Below are 9,405 nucleotides of genomic sequence, written 5' to 3' on the forward strand. Positions count from 1 at the left end.
ATTCAAAATAAAACAAACAAACAATAGTAGAAATCCATTAAGAGCAAAACTTAGCAGATACAACAAACAACATAACTAGAACCCCAGAATTATTAGATAAACATTATAAAGTATCTTTAAAATGATCTAAGACATAATGAAATAATTGAAAACACAAGCAAATAAGTCACTACATATGATAACTAGGCAAATTAAAAAATACATAGAACTTATAGAATTGAAATATATATTTGTTGAAATTAAAGTCTTAATGGACAACTTTCACAGCATATTAGATACTGCTCAAGAGCGAAACAGTAAACTAGAATATAGATCCGAATAAATTCCCTAAAAAGTAACACAGAGAGTTAGAGATAGAAAATATGAAATAAGGGTTAAAAGAGATGGAAAAGGAAATGAGGACTTCTGAAATACATACCGAGGGGAAGTTCCAGAAGTAGAAATGGATAAGAGAGAGAGAATGTGGAAAATAAGTATGCAGAGATCATGGCCCAAAAATCTGCAGAATTGAATCTGGGTAAAATAACTAAAAAAATAAATCCATAAAAGGACACATAGTGGTCAAATGGCAAATCAAATAAAAGCTTGAAAGGAACCAGAGAGGAAAAACAAACAGATTACCCATGAAAGAAAGACAAACTGATAGCAGATGTCTCAGCTGCAACAAAGGAAGCCAGAGTACAGTGGAATCTTTGTCATGTTGAAATAAAACTGTGATTGATTCGGAGTGTTATGCTCAACGAAGCTATCAGTGAAGAAAGAGGGTCAAAGAAAGACATTTTCAGAGAAACAGAAGTTAAATCTGCTATTCATACGCTTTCACTGAAAAAGCTATGAGGTATATAATTCAGTAAGAGGTAAATTGAATCCAGAACGGAGTAAGATGCAAGAAGGAGTGATGATTAAAAAATGTATAAACAGATGGACAAATCTAAAATATTGATACTGTGAAATAACTATAAAAATATTAACATGGACATAGAAACAAGGCTAAATGAAAACATTGATCTAAAGCGATGTAAAAGAAGATGGAGATGACCAGAAAAGAACCCATCCCTGATCCTTGTATTGCTCTAGAATAGAGGTATTTAATTTTATCTTAACTTTGTTAAACAAGATATTAATGTTAAACTTTTAAGAAAAGGACCTCTGAAAAGAATCGACCCTATAACTTCCCAACCAGTCTGTTCTTGAAACACCTTGCAGTCTGTGAAATCAGACATTAAAAATGAGATAGCTTAAGGGGAAAATCGGGTGGGGAAAGATTATAATATTTAGCCATAGTCTGTGACAGCCAATAATACCCAACCTGAGAGGGAATTATGGAGAGAGGCGAAAGGATTCCATAAACATATAATTACTTAAATCTGTGTGGCACACTATCTTTAATAAAACCAGCTTGGTCTTAATAAAATATCTGATGGTTTATTGTTTATGCCATTCCACTTTTCTCTATTAATATATTTAATAAAATGGACTTTTTCTTCACAGCATTGCAGCCAGTGGGGGATGGGGAGGGAATAAGAGAACTCAGAGAACCAAATTGCTCATGTACCTTTTCCCCCCTCATTGTAAATGTACATATATCTTTCAGCTTTATTGCGGTATCAGTGACAACTAAAATTATAATATGCATCTTTTCTTTTTCCTTTTTTTTTTGTTGGGGACACATGTTCAAGTTCATCTAATTTGAAATGCAGGCATGAGGAGAACTTCGGGGAGATTAGAAGCAATTTCAGATTCTTCTGTTAAAACAGCCATTGCAGAAAGTTCATGTAGACTTTTCATGTAGGGATGAGGAAATGAGGGTGTGTGTTTGCTTCAGGAAAACAGACAGAATGGTTTTGTAGCAAATAAAATAGTGAGATGGTTTCAATCGGGGGTGGTGTTCAAAATATCTAATAACCTTGTTGGTACTTTGCAGAGAATGTAGTTCCCCCAAGTGCAAGGACAAAATCCAAAGGAGTATGAGCCTGGAAATGTGGGCCACAGCCTTGAGGATCAGATGGACACTGAGCATTTGTGCACTGGATGCCAATACTGTTGACTGAGGTAACATCTTCCCAGCTGAAGACAGCCTTCTCTGCTTGAGAGGACAAACAGTGGGCATGTGGCAGTTGTGGTGGGCTAGCTGGAAAACCAGTGGGCATCGAGTGCCCAGGCAACATGTTTGGGGCTGTCTAAACCTGGGATGGTCAGGTCAATGTGTGAGAGAGCAGCTATTTATCAGTTGGCATGGGAGCATTTCTGAATTTAACAACCTGGTTTCTAGATCTTCCTAGTAAGTTTGCTTGTTTGGTGGGATTCCTGATTTCTCTAAGGAGATATCAGAACAATGAGCAAAGAAATTAATAAGTAGGAGGGCAAAGAGGTCATAGGTCAGGGGATAATGCATAGAGTTAATCACGGAGGTAGAGCCTCCCTGAATTTCCTGCAAATGGCAACTTATCCCAGCGCTTCTCATTGTCCCTCTGCTTTTGTATTAGTTTAAATTGGTTTCTTTTATTCTCTTTATTTTTTTTACTTTGTTGACATTTTGACATACCTCCTCATTCTCAAGTGGCTTTGCACCTGCAGAAGATTAAAATTCCCTCCCAGAGGGCAAAAATGCCCACTAACCAAGATGAATTGTGGTTACAAGTGTAAGTGTATCTCATTTAGTGCTAGCTTTCAATGGAGGTGTTCGTGAAAAATTGTCTGCAAAATTAATTTGTGTAAAGAGATCAATTTCCTTCAGCTGATTATGTTTTTGGAGATAACTCTTTGGAAGATGGGATTATGATTCCATGAGTGCTCAGTGAAAGATATTTTGCTCCAAAAAAGAAAAGATAGTGTTGCAAAAGACTGCCTAGTCGCCGACAGGCCATGGGAAGCAGCGTTTCTTATCCTACACTGTGAAATTATCTAATTTATATGATAGAATGGATTTGAACTTGCTAGGTCTTTTTTTTTTTTCTTTTTTGGACATAGAATTATCTGCCCCTGAGGTTTCTACCAGCTGAGCAATTATTTACGTTGGCAAGACATCACAGTTCAACTCAGCTCCAAGATTCAAGCTCCAGTGTGGGACACACAAGTGAACCTCAGTCACAAACTTTGACTTCCAAGCCCAGCTCAGCCACCAGGTAACTAACTATAGGTGTCTGTGGCCTTAGTACTTTGGTAAGAATCAAAGTGACCTTGTACCTCTAGTATACTTTCTCTCTGAACCTGCTTGGGCCTTTCTGACTTACATAGCATGAGATTTCCAAATTAAACATGTGCAAAAACGTTGATGTAAGAAATCACCACATATGTGCTCTTTAGTATTGGTGGGGAGATTAGTGTGTCTCAAACACACAGCCTTTTCTAATTACAATTCCCTCTCAGTATCGGCAGAGATACCAAGATGGTGGTAGGGAATCATAAAATTCAATGGATATACACTTAAATGTCCATTGATTGGAATGCTATGGGCCCCAACTGTCATGGCTGCAAAGCGATTCACCATCCACTGCAGAGTTAGCTAAAAAACCCTTCCCAAATTAAATCGATGTTGGTGAATTTAAATCATAATTAATAATTCAACAGCAGGAACAATAGCGATAAAAAATATCACCGACCTCGAGACTCTCTGATAATGCACCAAAACAAAGTATCCTTCCTCAGAACTGGGGGAATATCATCAGCATGTGCGCATGTGCAGAGGGATTTGCTATGTTCCTGGGTGTGGGGTCATGTCTTGTACAGAAGGGATTTTGAGTCTCCCTGAAACTGAGGTAAAGGTTGAATTTTAGAGTATGAACACCAGATTTTAGTATTCGTGTTAAAGTTCGCGGTAAACAAATAGCCTTTCATTTAGGTAAAAAAAAAATGAAGTTTTTAGAGTCATTCTTTTTTCTTTAAGAACCGAAGCAATGATTGCATTTCTGCAGCGCGCTTTCCTCATCTCTGAGTAGCGGTTGAACTTTTCTGAGCATTTCTTATGTGCCAGGCCCAGAAACGACCATTTTACATGTATTGCCTCATCTACTCTTCATAGCCACCTTGCAAGGTGGAAACCACTAATATCCCCATTTTAGAAATGAAGAAACTGAGGAGGATGTTTTCCAAGGTAAACAAGAGACTCCTAGGCCACACTTTGGTAACCACTGGCTTAAATAAAATTTACAGGGATGACTGAGGGTTGGAATTGGTTGATCTGAGTCTGGAAGACAAGATTGTAGGTGGCAAAAGCTGAAGCATCACCTGCCAGGATCAAATGCCAGCAGGCTCTGCCCACTTTCCATTTCAGTAAGCCATTCCCATGGTCTTGACGCCTCGCAGCAATCTTCTTAAGGTCTAAGCGCCATTATCCCTCCTCTGAGCATCTCCTGGCTTGCCTGTTCTCGCTCTCCTTTATTCCTGGAACAGCTGCTCTACTATCTCAATGACTCAATCCCTTTACCCTTTCCTTTCCTCGACTCACTTCCTTCCCTCTCCAGTACAGACTTTATAGTACTTTATTTCAACATTCTCCCGTCAGTGTCCTCAATGCCCTCTTCTCCTTGTCTTTCTGTCTTGCCGGTCCTACAAAGCCCGGATTAGGATAAATGCTACCCTTGCTTTCTCCATCTTTCCACCTGGATTGTTGAGAAGAAAGAGTGACTCTAAAAACTATTTAACTTTGCAGATTTGCACGATGAAGGGACCATTACAGTACTAGCAGCACGGCCCTAACACCTATCCCACCTCACCACAGTGTTGGTTAAAAAGGTATAATTTCTGAGCTGAACTGGAAATAAGAAAGACAAGTCACCAGGTGCCAGAAAGAAAGAAAGAAAGAGAGAGAGAGAGAGAGAGAGAGAGAGAGAAAGGAAAGAAGGAAGGAAGGAAGGAAGGAAGGGAGAGAGAGAGAGAGAGAGAGAGAGAGAGAGAGAGAGAGAGAGAGAGAGAGAGAGAGAGAGAAAGAGAGAGAGAGAGAGTGGAAGGAAGGAAGGAAGGAAGGGAAGGGAAGGAAGGAAGGAAGGAAGGGGAAGGAAGGAAGGAAGGAAGAGAAAGAAAGAAAGAAAGAAAAGAAAGAAAGAAAGAAAGAAAAGAAAGAAAGAAAGAAAGAAAGAAAGAAAGAAAGAAAGAAAAGAAAGAAAAGAAAGAAAGAGTTAGGGCGAACTCATAGCATCCAGGCTGATTGGTGGCCCAGAGGACTGGATGTAAACCCCCAGCTAGAGGAGCTAAAGTTTAACGTGCACAAGCTAGAAAAATATCCAGGTTCCTACGCCCTTGTTGTCATCACAAAGAAAGCAGACAATTCTAGGCTAGGACCATAGGAGGACCATGGGAGGCTAGGACTGTCCACCCAGGAGAAGTGTCCTTGGATCCATATGAGATGTGGAGCTGGAATTGGAATCTTAGACTAAAACTGCCCCACAAGAAAAGCTGCTCTGTGTGTAAGGGTAACTAGAAGCCTCTGCCAATGGGAACAAGTAATCTTGTCCCATAGGCAGTTTAGGGTGAGGAAAAATGTCTCCTGGAGAAACTAAAACCCCAAACCTGTATCATAAAGGTGTGGAGTCCAAATTTACAGTCTTCAGACGGTGTGGGAATCCCTGGCCAAAGAACTAATGTAAGCCCAGCTGTAGCCAATGCCATAAGACAAGGAAAAGAAATAAGAGGCACGCCTTTTATGAAGGAAAACATAAATTTATGATTTATAGATTTCATGATTGTATATCTGGAAAATCAAAAAAATCCTCTACTTATTAATTATTAGAATTAATAAGTGTAATGTATTTATAAAAATAAAAACGTAGACAAAACTAAAATCTTTGTGCCTCATGCTTCAAACCCACTGTCCACTCCATCACTCAGCAGATGACCTTGTCTTACACAGACTACACAGAGAAAAATGAGGCTCTGAGGACCAAGCTCCCACAAGTTCCTGACCTCGTGACCTCAAACTTACCTAAGGCATCCCCCACCCTTGCCTCCTTTCTTGTATTCATAGGGGACGCTCCTCTCCTTTTTTCCTTTTACAAACAAACTCTTTTCTCTGTTTGTCCCTTGTCTCTGCTGAGTCCCTTTCCTCTTATCTCCACTAGAATAAAGATATGCATTCCTCCAATATTTCTTTGTCTTATATGGTAAACCTGGCTCCTTCCTTCTAGCCTTTATAGATACTCAAGTTGCTTTTATCTTAAAAGTGTAACAAGGCTTGGCAGACCCTCCAAATCACTTCTAGCTATCACATTTTCACAAGAAAATAGCTTTAGCTTTTTGAGTATCTTGGTATGGATGTCAGCTGGTATATGAGAGTCTACATGCTTAAAACTCAAACACACACAGACATGGCAGCACATAATCAACCCGTCAAGAAAAGACTAAACTTGCTGTATCCATTTCCCACTTCTTAAAGACTCTTAAGTCTATTTCAATCCGATTTGCCTTCCTATTACTGCTCTGAAATTATCAAAGTGACCAAAAGACCATCTTAACTGTTCAATCCAATGGACATTTTCCAGCTCTCTGGCAGCCACCCTTGGACTGCTCATTTACCTCATGACCCCTCCCTAATCTTGACTATGAACTTCAGGGCCTTTATATAGATCTGGCTGGTTCCTTGACTCTGTCCTTTATATTCACTCAGTTTTGCCTCAGCTCCCACGGTCTTAGCCTGGAGTTATCTACATTCTTCATTATGACCACAAGGGCTTAAGAATCTAGATATTTTTCTAGATGAAAGTGTGGAGTCGAGGCAGGCAAAGGTCTGAGATGTAGCATATGGGTTAGAACAAGACTATGGCACTGTAATTGAGTCAACTTCTAGGGCCAAGGGGGTTTTCTCTGGCCTTTATTACTCACTGATGGATGTATGCATCCAGGAGGCAGAAAGTAATTGTAACTCATAGGTCACTGAACTTTTTAGCTGTGACCACTGCAGCTTGATGATTGATGACCGATTGGGTGTTGGGATATTTTAAAGGCCAGGGGAAAGGGAGAGGAGGTGGGAACAAATGATTAGGACTGGATTTCCTGCCAGTCAGCAAGAATGAAGGCTCTTTCCAATTTAGGTCGACTTAAATACAATAAAGAAATGTGGGTTTTCTTGCACAGTTAATTAGCTGAGATCCGCACCTGTCTCCTATTAAAATTGTCCGATAAATGGTAGTTTTTAGTGTGGGGAATATCCATAATTATCTAGCTCCCTGAATCCAGCACAGTATGCTGAGGGACTCTTGGCTATTGAAGCAGAAATGGTCTGATGCACCAGATTTCCAGTATGAACGTGACCACTTCTGACTGCGGAGTCAGAAGCAAAAGAGAAACAAAAATCCTTGTGCCAAGAAGGTGAACTCGTAAGGCTATTTGACCTAAAGAAGGGTACTTAAGAGACTTGTGACTTTGCTTTGGGCAGATGCAGAGAAAGAAAGTCATTTGGCTATTAGAAGCACTGAAATAAATTTATTTTAAGCAACATTTCTGTCTAAATGCATTAACTAATGCAAGGACAAAAATTTTAATTTCAGCTCATTATCGTTCCAGTTCTGGCAGTACGATTTTCCTTGAGGCTAAATTCTTTCCTTGGAGTCCTCTATATTAACTTTGAATCTTTGTTGTGTTTTCAAATATTGGCTTAAAGAGTCACAGATTGTTATTTTTTTTTAAATGAATAAATTGGCTGTCTGGATATATCCTATTTAATATATAAATGCATATTTTCATGCAAGCGAAATAAACTTCCATAGGAAACTGTTCATGATATCAGGTGTCATAGGAAAGTCATGCATATTTTTTTACTTTCTGAGTCTGGCTTCTTGATTAGGTTATTGTTAAATAATTTATTTATGCCATTACCTTGTTAGTAGTGGGACTAAATGTCCCAAAGCATTTCTTTTCTCATTTTCCTCATTCCCTGTAGCACATACAAACAAATTTAAAAAAGAAAGCCTTGTTGATATATGTATAGAAAGGATTTTTCTAGCCCTAATTATCTCAGTGAGGAAGGATCTGCTATACTTTTCTTCTACCCATTTCAGTCTTTTGCCTTCCAAATCCTCTTCCACTGGACCTTCTGGACCTTTATTATGTTGTGAACACACTTCCCTTATTTTCAGGCAATGACAGAATTGAAAGTCTGGAAGGTGTTTTAGAGCCTCGCTCCTGAAGGTGTGGATCGTTTTTCTCCATCTCTGTTAATAACTTTGAATCTTCATAGTCTGAGTCGACTGTCTCTGGTGTTCCAGGTATGATTTTGCAATAGCTTTTTGGATATCTTGGTATCAGCTGGTATATGAGAGTCAACATGCTTAAAACCCAAACACACACAGACATGGCAGCACACAATCAACCCACCATTTCCTTCTTCATGTGCTGTCTTCTCTGTATTTCATTTTTCATTAATGACATTACCATCTCCCAGGCCATCTCAACTGGGCATGGAATGTGCCTTATAGCATCTATCTTTCTCAGGACTACCCCCCATCCCCAAATAAAGCAGCTCATAAATTCTGTCAATTAAATTTCTATCAGGCCCTGAGCATAGATTCTCTTCTATATTTATCATTTACAGTTCTGATTTACATTTTCATTGTCTCTTGCCTTGCCTAATGTCATCTCTCCTAACTGATCTCTTTCCTTTCTCCAATCTCTCTTCTTTCTAAACCTTTGTATTATCTATTGCTGCATAACAAATTACCCCAAAACTTAACCGCTTAAAATGACAGACTCCCAGTTGCTATGGATCAGAAGCCCGGAAGCAGCTTAGTTGGGTGGTTCTGAATCAGGGGCTTTCTCCGGGCTGTAATCAAGATATTATCCAGGGCTGAAGTCATCTGAGGCTTGGCGGGGAAATATCTACTTCCAAGCTCACTCATAGGAGACCTCAGTTTCTTACCACATGGCCTGTCTACCAGGCTGCCTTAGCACATGGAAACTGGCTTCTCCCATAGAGAGAGTTAGCACCCTGCCTAGGTAGAAATTGCAGTCTTTTTATAACCTAACCTTGAAAGTGACATTTATCACTTCTGCCATATTTTATTTGTTAGAAGAGAGACACTAAATACAGCCCAAAGTCAAGGGGAGTGGAAGAAAGTTCCATCTCTTGAGGAGAGGAATATTGAAGAATTTGTGGATGTATCTTTAAAGCCACCACAGTTTGTCCTCTTTCTGGGAAGACAAATCTTCCTTCCACATGCAAAATCCATATCAAAGAATTTGTGAACATATCTTTAAGACTACCACACCATCTTACACTTCACAAAAACTGGGAACTAAAGACATAACTTTGAATATTTTCACTATATCCACTTTATATATACAGGGAACTCAAACTCCTCATTACATGTTTTCCACTACTTGCTTATGAAGCTTGAGTACAGTCAAACCGAATGATTTACCATTTCTTAATAATATCCTCAATCCACTATCCTCTGTACCTTCATGGAGGCTGTT

This window comes from Pteropus medius, unplaced genomic scaffold, assembly GCF_902729225.1.
Source record: "Pteropus medius unplaced genomic scaffold, Ma_sr-lr_union100, whole genome shotgun sequence".
Classification (NCBI taxonomy): domain Eukaryota; kingdom Metazoa; phylum Chordata; class Mammalia; order Chiroptera; family Pteropodidae; genus Pteropus; species Pteropus medius.